Source organism: Oryzias latipes, chromosome 19 (assembly GCF_053564925.1).
Source record: "Oryzias latipes strain Hd-rR chromosome 19, Olatipes_Hd-rR_3.1".
Classification (NCBI taxonomy): Eukaryota; Metazoa; Chordata; class Actinopteri; order Beloniformes; family Adrianichthyidae; genus Oryzias; species Oryzias latipes.
This window is the reverse complement of record NC_136255.1, coordinates 7,395,383-7,410,614: the sequence shown is the minus strand read 5'-3', so window position 1 is coordinate 7,410,614 and position 15,232 is coordinate 7,395,383. Positions and strand designations below refer to the sequence as shown.

Sequence of the window (15,232 nt, the reverse complement as noted above, 5' to 3'; positions counted from 1 at the left end):
ACAAAGATTTTATGAAGTTAATATCAAAGCAACAGCTGGGGGAAAAGGCCGGGCCGAGACACATGAGGACAGCGGCAGAAAAGGGAATAAGAGATGCACTCACAAGACACGTGTGTGTGTGTGTGTGCATGTGTGTGTTTGTATATGTGTGTTTGTGTTTCAATGCTCTGATGCAGCATCCTCCGCCTCTTTGACTTAAAAGGAAAATGTTCTTGTGGAACTAAGTTAGCTAAGTCTTCTGGGCTAATATTTTATACAGCAGCAAACTAAAAGCTGGGGATGATTTTCAGTCTTTGATTGAGAACATGCTAAAAAATGCAAACCCCATCAAAGAGCTCCAGTCTGAATCCATGTGAAAATGCATTGGGCTTTCACCGACCCCCCCCTGTTTTTATTCTATCTGTTTTTCTGAACAGATGCCTGTTTAAAGCATCACAGAGTTTTGTTTACCAATGTCTTTTTGCCTTCAGAACTGTCTCATAATATATTTTACGTGTAAATGATGACATTTTCATTTTAAACAGTTCCAACAATGGCACACCGGGAGAAGATTAAAACCTGGCTAATAAGAACACTCCCTCAGCAGCTAATTTATTGTGCTCACCTTGCTAGTCCCTGCTTGGACCCCTTTTTGCCTTAACTGTCTTAATCCTTGGTGACATAGATTCGACAACGGGAAATATTCCTCAGAGAGTTTGGTCTATCTTGACATGATAGCATCATGCAGTTGCTGCAGATTTGTCAGCTGCGCATCCATGATGCCAATCTCCAGTTCCACCACATCCCAACGGTGATCTATTGCGTTGAGATCTGGTGACTGTGGGGGGCATTTGAGTCCAGTAAACTCATTGTTATGTTCAAGAAACCAGTCTGAGATGATTCCAGCTTTATGACGGTTTTCTTGCTGGAAGTAGCCATCAGAAGATGGAACACTGTGGTCAAAAAGAGATGGGTATGGTCAGCAACAATAATCAGGTGGGGTGTAGTGTTGTAACCATGCTCAATTGGTACTAAGGGGCCCAAAGTGTGCCAAGAAAATAACTATCACACCATCACACCACCACCACCAGCCTGAACCATTGATACAAGGCAGGATGAATCCATGCGATCATGTTGTTTAAGCCAAATTCTGATACAACCATCTGAATGTTGCAGCAGAAATGGAGACTCGTCAGACCAGACATAGTTTTTCCAATCAACTATTGTCCAATTTCGGTGAGACTACATTGCCAATTTCCTCTTCTTAGTTGACAGGAGTGGTACCTGTTGTGGTCTTTTGCTGCTGTAGCCCATCTGCCTCAAGGTTGGATGTGTTGTGCGTTCAGAGATGCTCTTCTGCAGACCTCGGTTTTTCTAAGTGGTTATTTGAATTACTGTTTCTATCACCTGGAATCAGTCTGGTCATTCTCCTCTGACCTCTGGCATCAACAAGGCATTTCCGCCCACAGAACTGCCGCTCACAAGATATTTTCTTTTCTCTGACCATTCTCTGTAAACCCTAGAGATGGTTGTGGGTGTAATTCCCAGTAGATCAGCAGTTTCTGAAGTACTTTGACTAGCCTGTCTGGCATTAACAACAATGAAAGTCACTCAAACACTCTTCTTTCCCATTCTGATGCTCAGTGTGAACTGCAGCCTCTTCACCATGTGAACATGCCTAAATGTACAGAGTTGCTGCCGTGTGATTGGCTGATTAGAAATTTCACATAATGAGCAGTTGGACAGGTGTATTTGATAAAGTGGCCAATAAGTGTCTATCTCTCTAGTAGCGTGTCACGGCGAGACCACTTTTGGTTAGAAAAGGTGGTGCTCAGAAGGCGGCGGATATTGTTCATTATTTTCTAACCCTTGATGTTGTTCTCTTTTCCATCCTCCACATAGGTCTTGCTCTGTCCAAGCACAGTGAGAATATGCAGACTGGAGAAAAGCAGGCAACAATACTTTATCACAAGCCCTCAGATCCAGGTAAAAGAGTAGTGTGGGAAAAACTGGGGCTTATCTAACTCCTAACTTTGACTGTAATAAGTCTCGTTGATTATGCTGAAACAAAAATAAATAAATAAATGAAACCAGGTTTCCTCTTTTTAGAAATTAGGTCAATGCCCAGTGTGTATTTTAAATCTAAAACAAGTAAACTTAAGAACAGCTTTTTCCTTTGAGCTGTTAAACCCATAACACCCCCTACAGGACAAGGCCCAAAACCCACAGTCATGGACAACCCTGAAACATGTGAATTCTCTCCTACTGCTTTGTCCCTGACCTGTTTTTTTTATTTATTTTATTTACTGAAGATTGTTAGAAAAAATCTCTTCATGTTTAATGATGACAATTAATCTATTTTCATCTCATAAACGGACATGAAACCTTTTCTTTTTTGATTGTAAGAAAGCGTGTCCCTTTTGTTATTACATTTTTCACAATGTAAATTTACAAATATTGTGGCAATATTTTGTTTGCTGATCCAGTTTACCAATGAATAAAAATAATTCATTTTGAAAGTTTCAAACAGTAAGAAGACAGGAGTATTAACCTACTGTGACATGAAACTGGAAAACATATTGCGTTTTTCTTCCGCCGTGTTTTGACAGGTCGAAAGAATCACATTTTTTCTTGTGATAGCAGGCTCCAACTCACAAAAACAAAATGCAGTTTTTTTTAGCTATTATGATGAATAAATTGATTAGCACTAACACTAGCTGCTCAAAGCCTGAAAACTGTTACCAGCAGAAAAACAAAAAAACAAAAGGTGACCTGAGGTTCTCAGAAAACCTCACAGATCTTCTCAGCTGTCCTGGGATCCCCACCTGCATCCTGCTGAGGGAGAGGAGAAGGTTGCAGTGCATGAATGCATCTAAACAAATGTGTTTTAAAGGGAGCTGCAGAAAGACGGTCTGTGTACACAGGTTAGGTTGGACCTTAGAGGGAAAATAAATGGCATGTGTGGCTTCTACTTACCGAAGCAGTCGTCCTATGTAGAGAGAAACAAAGCTGATTTTCTGCAAGTTCTTTTCCTCAGAGGACAATGCTGTTTATCAAGCAGAGTCTGAATGAGAGTGCGGTGATTGAGTTGGGAAGCAAAGGTTTACTCACTGCATACAAAAATAAGTTTGATTGTTTTTCAACAGGAAATTACAGAGCACAGCTCCAGGGGGAATTCATGTTGGACTGCTTTTGCTGTTCATCATAATGCCGTTTATGTTCAGGTGCACTTTAGTCTCCATTATAGATCATTAATCCTTTCAAAGGCTGCAGTGCATTAGTCTGCGAGCAGTGGCAACGATTGCTCTGCCATGCAGAGGTGGTAACAAACATGTGACTTGAATCTATAATCCTACTTAAGAGTTTTCTCACATTAGGACCTGTGATGCTGTACAGATATAGCCTCTGCCATAGGTTGTAGCTGGTTTCAAGAAGTCTACAGTCTTAACTTAAAAAAAATGACTTTGGAAATACCTGATGAAAACTTGAAGTTAAAAATAAAACAGGAAAAACATGTATTAATAACGATAAGACTGAAAAAAAAAAGTAAAATAAATTCATAGACAGGTTAGTTCACCGAGCAACCACTGGGTGGTGTGTCATGCAATCAAAGTTGTTAACCTTTAGTTCAACATAACATAATCCAACTTGACATCAGATTTGTTTCCAAAACACTTCATTCATCAGTTAGTCAGTCATCCTCAGTCTATTTAAGAGTTTGGTGCTGTTTTGTCAGATTATCTGTTTATCACTCATATTGGATACATATCTTTTAGTTTAGTTGATTTAGCTGTTACTGTTCTATAATAAAAGTTTTTGTTCTTCCTACAAGCTGAATTCCTGCAGTTTGGGTCCACAACAACCGACAAGTAGGTACAAAATTTTTTGCAAATCTAAAAATGTAAACAGAACATAACTATCATTTAAAAACTATAGAATGAAGAGTTATTTTACAACAAATTTGAAAAAATTTGATTCAGGTTTCTCTTTAGAAATGCATATTCAATACATTTTCCAATCACAAAAAATTTGCAACTCCTGTTTTTATATCTAGTTTAAAATTTGGATTTAGAAGTCACTTTACTGCAGTGGTTCTTAAACTGCCGGGGGTGCCTTCCTGGGGGGGGCGCCTGGGTGCTTCTGGACATGCTATAGTAAAAAGTAAAATCTATAGGGAATGGTAAGCATCCTGGGGGATGTCTTTACAGATCTTTTGACAAATACAGCACCACCCAATGAAGCTGCTACTCTGAGTACTTTTCAGGAAGTCTTGTCCTTCTCAGCATTCTCAGAGAATAGACTAGAGAGCTGCACTTTTTCTTTGATCTGGATGATTTTTACCTTCCAGTTGAGGTTCTGTTGGTGGACGTTCATGCGGTGTTGTGTGATCCTTGACCCCCACAGGTCCATAACACTTTATATCGTTTTTTTAGAAAGTGAGGCAGAGTGGACTGTCATTAGACCTCCTGTTGGAGCAGCAATGAAATTTAAACTCCAACAAGGCCGCACAGGAATTTTCTTACATAAAAATCCAATATACACTTAATTTACACACTTTAATTCAATGCATCACATCTCTCTAGGAACTAAAAACAGAAATTAAAAAAGCACTCCAATGAAAATTGTGTTTTTGGTGTTTTTTACATGATCTTGTGGCCTTTTTCTGAGGGTGGACATAAAAAATAGAGCTTAAAATAGCTTTTGTTAGTATTTCTTTATTCAAATCGTGAATCAGGAGCAAACAAAGAAATTCTCCGCTCGGACCTCTCGGTCAGACCGCTCCATTCTGCAGAAGCTTCTTCTGTCTGAAGGACAAAAAGAAACAGTTGTCATGCATCTGCTATAGATTTTTAAGGCTCAAATTGCCTTAATTTAATAAAGCAGCTATTGTGGCATTGGATGCACTAACTTTAGACAATTTTTTTTTAGCAGAAATAAGGCTGAGAAGAATAAATATAAAAGGTGAGGAGGTTGTAGTTTTGCCTTTTTTTATCACATTCTGCAGTCCCAGGGGAGAGCAGGCCACATCTACACTTAATTACAAGAAGGTGCAAATAAAACAATAAAACATGTAAAACGTTTGATCTGTTTTCTGACAGCTAAATGGTATGAAAAAAAAATTTGATTACATGTTTGTAGATTAATATAACCTTTTTCCTTTTTACATTTTGCTTGACACACACACTCCTCCAACGTGCTTTATTTAAGAAGCTAAGCATTGAGAAGATGTGCAAATTTTTCCAAGTGATGCTGACCTGACTGTGGTAAATATGCACAGTGTGTCTGTTCGTGTGGAGTTTTAAATTGGCAGCCCACGATTCTGTATGCACAGTCACGAACGGACAGATATCTCTCAGAAAAAACATGTTTTTTGCATGGAATCAATTCACTTTGCTAAGTCAGCCAGATGTAAATGTTATCTTCAAAACACCCATTTTAGAAAAGAACAGGCAACGTGTCTGTTTCCAACCCACTGAGCTGGGCTTTTTGTTATCCTCTGTAATCTGCTGTTAATTCCTTTTTCCTTTGTCGACAGTGCGATAATGGCACAGCCCCCGTTTGACTCCAAAAATCCCCACATTCATGCACATAAGCAGAGGCAACAAGCAGAGCAGAGATACATCAGCTCACAGCAGATCAATACACAACTTGTTGAAAGTGACTCATCACCAAAGCCCTCAACGTAGCCGCCACCCCCCACAGGCAAAGCGCTGAGACAAGCCACTCATCATGTCCACTCTCCAGCAAACATGGATGTTCCCACTCAGGCAGTGGTGGCAGCAAGTCCATCTCGTTTCATCGATTATCTCATCCCAGATCTAAGAAATATGACTGAAGGCTGATTTCCTAATGGGGTTAAGATTTAAGCAGCAGATCTATATGATGTATACCAGCGAGGTTGGGCCGTTCGTCTCCTCATTTCTAACTAATTGGCTGTTTGCCATGCCTCGTGTCTCGGTCGGGCCATCGCTAATAGCCAGAGGTGTCTTCCACTGTTACACTCAGCCTTAACCCAGGTTTGGATCAATATCAGACACACATGTATACATAAACATTTCCCCATCTATCTTCATCTATCTTTTGATTGGAAATAATGCAGACATTAAGGGGAAAGCGTTATGAATAATGCACATTTCTAGACAGGCACGTTTTATCTGAACATTTAAAAATGATTAGTTTTAATAGTTTAGGCAATTTTCCACAGAGCTGAGGTAAAACGGAAATGAGAGAAGCATTTGCAGGGCTCTGCTGATGATATCGTTCCACAGCATTAAAAAAGCTGCAGATAACATCCCTCCACTCCATCACTTTGGAAAGCAATATGCTTTCCTAAATCTACAAAATTGCAATATCACTTTATGATGGAACTTCACAACTGGAAATAAATTAAAGAAAGCCTACCAGAAAAAGTTTTTTTTTTTGTCATTTGAGAGATGATTAATTTTTTTCTGTCACGGCTCTGTATTGAACTTTGTGTAAAACTGTCAGATTGTTCCAAATATGATCTGGAATAAAACTACCCCTTCTTTGACTTGGCCAAATCATTTATAATTATCAAAACCTTATTTGGCTTTTATCAAATAATCTCAAAAACTTAAAAAGAGCCAGAACAGAAAACCAGACAGCTCAGAACCGGGGATCCTACAAGAAATATAAAAGGAGAAATAGACTGCACAAAAATATTCACAAACATGAAGATTCAAGCTGAAAAGGAAAGGTCAATGTCTCTTCTTTATGGCTTGAGATTATTTGACTTCAAAAACTAGGATGTTACTGTAAGCAGAGCAGATACTTGATCAAATGTTGGAAAGGATGTCAGAAACAGAACAGGAACCATGGCTTCAAAACGGTTAAGCGATTTCAATCTCTACAATCCAACCAGATCTCTCTGAAGCAGAATCTAATCAAATCAACCATCGAAAAATCATTTTAAAATGAGATAAATTGATAATCCAATCGATCTTGGAAAATACCATTGGGATAGAGGCACGGTAGGTTTATTTTACTAAGATGTAAAAATGACCAAGTGCATCACAGCAGACAACATACATCATCAAGTCATCATCACAGTACAACATGTGGAAACTCTTGAATTTTCAAACCAATAACATTTATTTCATTGTCACAGCACACAATAAACTACAACATTCTTGTATTTAGTGAAAATGAAGAGGGACAGAAAGAAATAACATTATTATCTCTGCCCCATTTAACTAAATCATGAAACTTGTCTCGAAAACAGACAGACAGCTCGATCCAGGTGTAGCAGGTTTATCAGCTTAGCTAAAAGTCCACACAGCTAAATCAGAGTCAAGCAGGCAGGAGTCATTAACAGGCAATACGTTCATCAGAGAAGAGACAGGATGGTCAAAATCCAGGTCAAGGTCAGGGTCAGGGTTAGGAATAACACTCAGTGGTGAAGGCAGAGTGACACAAAAAATACTTCACACTGAGCTCAGCTCGGTGCGGTGATTTAGTATGCTGTGGTTGATTGAGAGTCAGATGTGGAGCATCCAGGAAGTGTGCTTAGAACTCTGGAGATGGTTCCTGCTGGTGACCAGAAGGGGAGACAGAGTTCTGACTTCTGACAAAACTATTTTAACCAAATGTCAAATCAAATCAAACGTTATTTGTATAGCACTTTTACAACTCGAGCTACTCAAAGTAATTTACAGAAAAACATAATCAAACTTAAAAACAAAAGGACAAGACAAACAAATATTTTATTTAAAACCTGAACACTGCCGACAACCCCCACCAACACACACATTTACACACACCGTGATAAAAAGAATGATAAAATGATGCAATGTAGAAACCTGGCTTTGCACTGAAGTGGGGAAATGATGTTTTGGGGAAATGTCCACATCCGCGACCCGCCACTCTACTTCATAGACAACTGGTGAAAACTAAATGTATGTCTTTGTGATGCAAAATAAATACACCAAATTGCTGACACCCTCAGAACCTTTTTTTTGTATATGTAACCCATACCCAATAGCCTTTGTTCATAATGTCTGAGTATTTGATTTTTCACAGTTTTTAAAAATGTAATAATTGAATTAGACTCTTTTAATGATTTCTCAAGATTATTCCCTGCACTGAAACACTTTTTCCTTCATTTTCGTTCTGAATTTGTCTAAAAAAATCTCATGTTCTTTTAGGTTATAATTACAATGATCTTTTTTTCAAACTTTTTCTGTATGTTAAATGGCAGACTTTTGTGATGTGATGTGCTTTGTTCATTAGTTTTAAAATGGAATGATAACTTAGTCTTAGTCTTTCCTATGCTGATGATACACAGCTTTAGATCGCCATGTCTCCTGATGACCTTGAACCTGTTAACACTCTTTTAAACTGCATTTTAGATATAAAGTTGTGGATGGCAGAAAATTTCTTGCAGGTCAGCCAGGACAAAACTGACATTTTAATCATTGGTCCTGAAGACAAGAGAGAGATGATTTTACCCAAACTCAGGAATTTTAAATCTTCTCAATGTGTGAGAAACCTGGGCGTTCTTTTTGACTCTGAGCTGTGTTTTATTCCTCACATCAGAAACGTTGTGAAAACAGGATTTTATCATCTTAAGAACATTGCCAGAGTCCGCCCATTCCTCTCTCTTGCCAGCACAGAGGTGCTAATGCATGCTTTTATTTTTAGTCGTTTAGATTATTGTAATGCCCTGCTCTCTAGTTTACCCAAAAAGTCTATCTCAAATCTACAACTATTGCAGAACTCTAGGGCACGAGTTCTGACGAGAACCAGAGGGCGGGAACACATTACATCGATTTTAAAGTCTCTGCATTGGCCCCCTGTGCGTTTCAGGATTGATTTTAAAGTTCTTTTAATGGTTTATAAATGTTTTAATGGTCTTGGGCCTTTTTATTTAAATGATATTATTTTAAAATACGAGCCCCCGCAGTCCCTGAGGTCCTCTGGCACTGGCCTCTTAGTTGTTCCAAAGGTGAGGACCAAGACACACGGTGAGGCTTCGTTCCACCATTAAGGCTCTCGCCTGTGGAACAGCCTGCCAGAGAGCCTCAGGGCTGCAGAGACTGTAGAGGTTTTTAAGAAGAGGCTCAAGACCCACCCTTTTAGTCTGGCTTTTACATGACTTTGATAATTTCTTGTGTCTTTTATTATTTATCTATTTATTAATTTATTTACGTATTTATTCATTTATTTATTTGTAAGGACTATTATAATCTCTGTTTTTAATATGCTATTCTTTTTAATTGTTATTTTACCAATGATACTTAGGTTATGTTTTAATCAGTTTATGTATTTTTTCTTTTATTACTAACATTGTTATATCTTATTTTATTTTTTTCTATTTTTACTGTTGTTATTTTATGATAATTTTTATTCTGATGTTTTTTACTCCAGTGTTTCCTCTTGGGGAGTCAATGTTCTGGGGCACCACCAGTTTAACCTGTAGGGGGGCTGTTGCTGCGGTGCCCGTTCTTGTTGGGCGGGCTGGGGTCCCGCTCTCTGCACTGTTCAGAACCAAGGTATTCATCTCTGAATCACAATGGTTGTATTTTTGACTAAAGATGTCCTGGGTACATTTTAGGTCAGTGAATTGGATCGTTCAAAAAGAACTGATAGTTATTATGAATCATATCAGCAACCACAAATTATGATATGAATTATGAATTACACAGCTAAATAAAAACAATCACAGAAAAAACTTGAGCAACATCTAAAATTCATCCAAAGAAAAAGACTAAAATGAAAAAAACGTTTATTCCAGCTTTAAAACGCTGCTTTGTAAATCTTTGATAACTGGGATGCTGCTGTTTGGTTTTTGTTATAAGTCATTTGAGATCTCCTATGAGGTTTTTCTGCACCAATCCAAATCAGTCACTTGATTTTGAGTAGCTTCAGATACCAAGTCATGATCTGATACTGTCTAACACATTAAAGACCCCCTCTGATGAAAATGGCATTTTTAGTGTTTTTAACACAATCTTGTGGCATTTTTCTGATGATGGAAGACATACTGTAAATAAAATGAAATAAGGTTCAAAACAGCATTTATGAGTATTTCACCAGTCAAATTGTTGTGAATCAGGAGCAGACAGAAAAATGCCTTTGGAAAAAGATCACGTTTGTGTTATAGAAGATACGTTGGGCGGACCACAAGCTCCCTGCTCCAAGCTGAGAGGAGAAGGGAGGCTGGAGGTTGCTCCACACCAACAATCTTTCCCACAACTCAGAGGAGAATTTTTAATGAACAACTGCCACTCTGCTGAAACTATGTCTTAGGGAAAAATGATAGATTGTTTTGATTTTGGCTAAAAATGTCAAAATCATAACTAAAAGACAACTGGGAATACTTTTGCAACAGATCAAAAGATGATCGGAGTAAACAAAAGAACACATGCAAAATGAATAGATCCAAATTGTCCCATATTTGTATTTTATTCATCTTATTTTATCATTTACACATAAACAGTGAACTTCTCTTTGAGGTAGCTTAAACAGTCAATTACAAACAAGTAAAAAAAGAGTGCAAATTTAAACATAAATCTGAATTACATAAAAAAGCTGCTCAAATAAAATACCTGGGAGGCATGTAAACTAATAAGCAAATACATATGCAACAGTGTCATAAAGTAGGGCCTTTTCTGGCGTAAAGAATGACGTATTTTTCTTACTTGTCTGAATGGAGCCTATGCTTCATCTCATCAATGTTTGTGCAGCGTGGACTGAGTCCCTCTGGTCTGTGTTGATTTAGTGAGCTGTGTGTGTTTTTGCGGCTGCTTGTTCTTGGAACGCTTAATGAGCTTTGATGTGTTAAACTCAGTTTTGTCCTTACTCTCTTTCCAAAAACCAAACTTGCACAGAATGCAGTTTGTGATTAGAATGTTGTTCTTGTGGACTGTAAAGTACCGTATTTTCTGAACGATAAGGCCACTGGGTTATAAAGGGTTATAGGCCATCAATAAATGGTTTATTTTTTAATTTATGTCTTTTTATAAAATGCACGGAACTATAAGGCACAATAAACGAGACAAAAGAGTCTGAGTCTGTCAGTCAGACTTTATTAACTGCATTCACAGTAACTCTAGAACTTGTTTGTAACATGTTACACGTTACACATTAGAAGCAGTTGCTGCATTTGCGTATGCACAATACCTGTAACTTCCAACCTTGTTTGCAACACGTACAAAAACAGACTGATATCGCTAAAACAAACATTATTGTGACAACGCCAACACCAGTGACGTGCAGTGAGGTTCACGGCTGGTGAGGCACTGACATCATCAGTCAAATTTACAAACAAATGAATCCTATAGCTTATTCACTATTTGATTGGAAACAGCAAGTGTGTTGTTTAAAAATGGATTTATTTTCCGTTTGCAAACTGTAGCATAGAAAAAGCACCAAAATTGTTATTACAGTGTTCCCCCACTTATTCGCGTTTCAACATTCATGGTTTCACAGATTAGAGGATTTCTTTTTCAGTCACAGGAGTCCTCCAGTTTATCACAAAAACTCAGACAACTCAAGACGCTTGTATGAGACTTTTGCATCCGAAGGAGGTGCTCCAGGAATTTCTGAGGAGGGGGCGGAGATAAGGAGCACGCCGGCCCGTCGGCTTCCCTGCCGCCTTATAAAGAAGATATCACAGCGAGCAACAGCTGGTTCCACCGGTTCCTAAATCCCTGTTAACCAAAGTTTGTGCCCCTGCATAGAGAAATGGCATCAGCTGACTCTGAGGCGGCCAAAAAATAGTCTGAAACGTTGAAGAAGATAATTGCAGAGGATAATTATCATCCAGATAAATGAATAATGGATGAAAGCGGCCTCTTCTGGAAGAAGATGTCCTCTCTCACTTAACTGATGAAGGAGGAAGAATGGGCTTGGAGACAGAGTGACTGTTCTGGACTCATGGAAGCCTTTCCCACTATCCAGTCAGTTAAACACCTCCACACAAGGAATGACAGACGCCAAGATGGGTTTTCTTCCGTTTATATATGGCAGGTGTGAAACTGTATGAATACAGGACATATTCAAAATGTTATAAAAATGTACAACTTCAAAATAAGTCTGTTTTTTAGACAAAATATACACTTACAGGGAATGCCTTCTTAAACTTAAAACATAACCAAAACACAGCAACTTGTCTGGCGTGGCTTCAACTGTTTTCTGCTCCTCTGTCGGGACTTCGACTCTGCTGTGCTCCTCGTGCTCTGAGCGGAGCATGCTAATGTGCTTCTTAAAGGGGCAGTGCACACAAAACCCTTAGCATATGAGAACAGCCCGTCTTAAAGGGGAAGGGCACATAAAAACATTATGGCAAAGCCAAAACACTCCCCGTCTGGTATCTTAAGGATGCCACAACTAAACTAACTTATACGTCACCACGTAACAAAAGAATCATCTCCGAGATGGGTCGATAATAAGTCTTAACAGTCCCTTGGTTAGCAACTCTAACCTCCGCTTTTCTCACAACTCCATCTTCACTTGCAACTTTCTTGACTATGATTCCAATGGGCCACTCATTTCTTCTGACTTGTTTGTCTTTCAGAAGCACAACATCTCCTTCTTTGATTTCCGTCTTTTTTTGATGCCATTTTTGGCGAGTTTGGAGGGTGCACAAGTACTCCTTCCGCCACCTGCTCCAAAAGTGGTCAGCGAGGAACTGAACACGCTTCCAGTGACTCTGAAGCATGTTCTTGTGATCAATGTCATCACAAATTGGAGGAAGAGCTGCAGATTTTTGTGTGAGCAACATGGCAGGAGACAAAATGTGTGGATGCTCCGGGTCCGATGAAACTGACACTATTGGGCGAGCGTTGATCACAGCCGTGACTTCAGCAAGCAGTGTCGTCAAGATTTCATGGGTGAGCTGAGAACGCCCAGCTTGTAGCAACAAACTGTCCAGTATGCGCCTTGCCATGCCAATCATACGTTCCCATACTCCACCCATATGGGACGAATGAGGAGGGTTGAATACCCACGTGCACTTGTGCTCTTGCAAATACTGTCGTACCTTGTCTTGGTTAGACACTGAAGCTGTGATTTCTTTCTGAGCTCCTATAAAATTAGTGCCACAGTCAGAGCGTAGCTGCTTTGCAGGGCCTCTCAGAGAAAAGAAGCGCCTCAGCGCGTTGATGAAGCTGGATGAGCTCATTTCTTCCACTACTTCAATGTGTACAGCCCTGATACACAAGCAGGTAAATAGCACAGCCCATCTTTTGCTGTTTGCTTGTCCTCCTCTTGTACGCCTTGAAAACACTTCCCAGGGGTGTCAACACGTGTCTTCCCAGGGATGTCAACACCCACATAAGTAAAAGGGGGCTCCATTTGAAGACGTTCTGTTGGTAAGTCACTCATTAGTTGCTCCTCAAACTTCCCTCTTAGTCTTTTGCATGAGACACACTTGTTTATAACTTTCCCAATGCACCTTTTAGCTCCAACAATCCACAAACCACTTTCTCTGACTGCTCCTTCGGTGAAGTGCCTGCCTTGATGGTTGACCCTTTCATGATGGTGTTGCACAAGCAGGGTAGTTATGTGGTGGGTTCCCGGCAAAATGATAGGTCTCGTTTCTTTTGCTTCCAAGCCAGAGTGAGAAACGCGGCCACCAACTCTCAGAAGGCCGTCTTTTCCAATGATGGGATTAAGCTTTATCAGTGGGCTCTTTTTGGCCAGATTTTGTTTTGCTGCAAAACATCTGATTTCATCTGGATAAGTTTCTTGCTGGATATTCTTAATGATTACATTTTCAGCTTTCTCCAGCAGCTCACATGTGATGGCTGTTTTGCAAATATGCCACCCAGAGCAGTTTTCTCTGGTCTCGGAAGAGGCGAAACACTGTGCGATGTGAATCAAATTTGCCACAGTTCTCTTCAGTGACTTCCATGAAGAATAACGTTCACAGCGTCTTGTGTCCAATCCAGATTTCGTGAGATTTGTGCAGAGAGTGTTTACTTCTGGACGCACCTCTGCATCATTATCTGGGTCCAGTAGATCATATTGTTCTAATTGGGTCTCGGCACAGCTGTGCAGGAAGGCTGGGCCTGTTAACCACGACGTATTCTGCAACTCTGAGGCTGGAACGGAGCGTGAACCGTGGTCAGCGGGGTTTTTATCCGTCGTGACAAAGTGCCATTGTTCAGGTGTTGTTGACTCTCTGATGCGTCTGACACGATTGCTTACGTAAACGTAGAAGCGCCTCGACTGGTTATTGATGTAACCCAAAACCACCTTGCTGTCAGTGTAGAAGTGAGTCTGGTGTATTTGGTAATCAATCTCTTCGATTATCACTTCTGACATTTCCACAGCCATTACTGCTGCGCAGAGTTCGAGCCTAGGAACTGTAGGTTCCGGTCGAGGGGCCAGTCGTGTCTTTCCAAGGACAAAGCCAACTTCTGTTCTGCCATCAGCAGTGGTAACTTTGAGATAAGCAACTGCACATATTGCTTTCATTGATGCATCTGAGAAGATACACAGCTCCACATGTTTAGCTTGGGAGAATGGGATGTTAGTGTACGTACGTGGAATTTGTAGATCTCTGAGGCACTGAAGAGACTGCTGCCATTCAATCCACCTCCCTCTCATGTCTTCAGGCAGCTCAGCATCCCACTCTGTTGCGTGCAGTGAAAGATCTCTGAGGAGAAGCCGGCCTCGAATAATGACTGGAGACAAAAACCCAAGTGGATCAAAAACACTATTAACTGTTGACAGAACCCCTCTTTGTGTGTATGGTTTGTCTGTCTGAGGAATGTGAAAGGTGAAATAATCAAACATTATGTTCCATTTAATGCCAAGGCTTCGCTGGGCTGGAAGTTCATCCTTGAACAGATCCAGAGCTTGGAGATCTTTAGCTCTCTCCTCTACTGGAAAAGCATGCATCACTTCAGCTTTGTTGGAAGCTATTTTGAGGAGCTTGAGGTTTGATGCTGCAAGCATTTCTTGGGTTCTTTTGACAAGATCGATGGCTTCTTGCTCAGTGGGAAGAGATTTTAACCCATCATCCACGTAAAAGTCTCTGTCGACAAAGTGACGCGCATCTGCCCCATATTTTGCTTCACCTTGTTCTGCTGCTTTTCTCAGGCCATAAGTTGCTACTGCAGGGGAGGGGCTATTTCCAAAAACATGGACACACATTCTGTAGTCCACTATGTCCTTTTCTGGATTGTTGTCTTTGTGCCACACAAATCTCAAGACATCCCTGCAATCTTCTCTTACCAAAAAGCAGTAAAACATCTGTTGAATGTCTGCAGTTACAGCAACCTTA

The 15,232-nt window shown here is 39.9% G+C and overlaps 1 long non-coding RNA gene across 4 annotated transcripts in view; it reads right to left on the bottom strand.

Moving 5' to 3' along the window:
• Nucleotides 1-11,942: 11,942 nt before the first annotated feature.
• LOC110017230 (uncharacterized) overlaps nt 11,943-15,232 on the bottom strand; it is a 28,314-nt gene continuing 25,024 nt past the window's right edge. For all 4 annotated transcript variants that reach the window (XR_013651664.1, XR_013651665.1, XR_013651662.1 and 1 more), the window contains 2 exons: nt 12,065-14,630; nt 11,943-11,978 (listed from right to left, as the gene is read on the bottom strand). This is a non-coding gene — a long non-coding RNA (uncharacterized LOC110017230). The remainder of the gene's footprint in view (nt 11,979-12,064; nt 14,631-15,232) is intronic.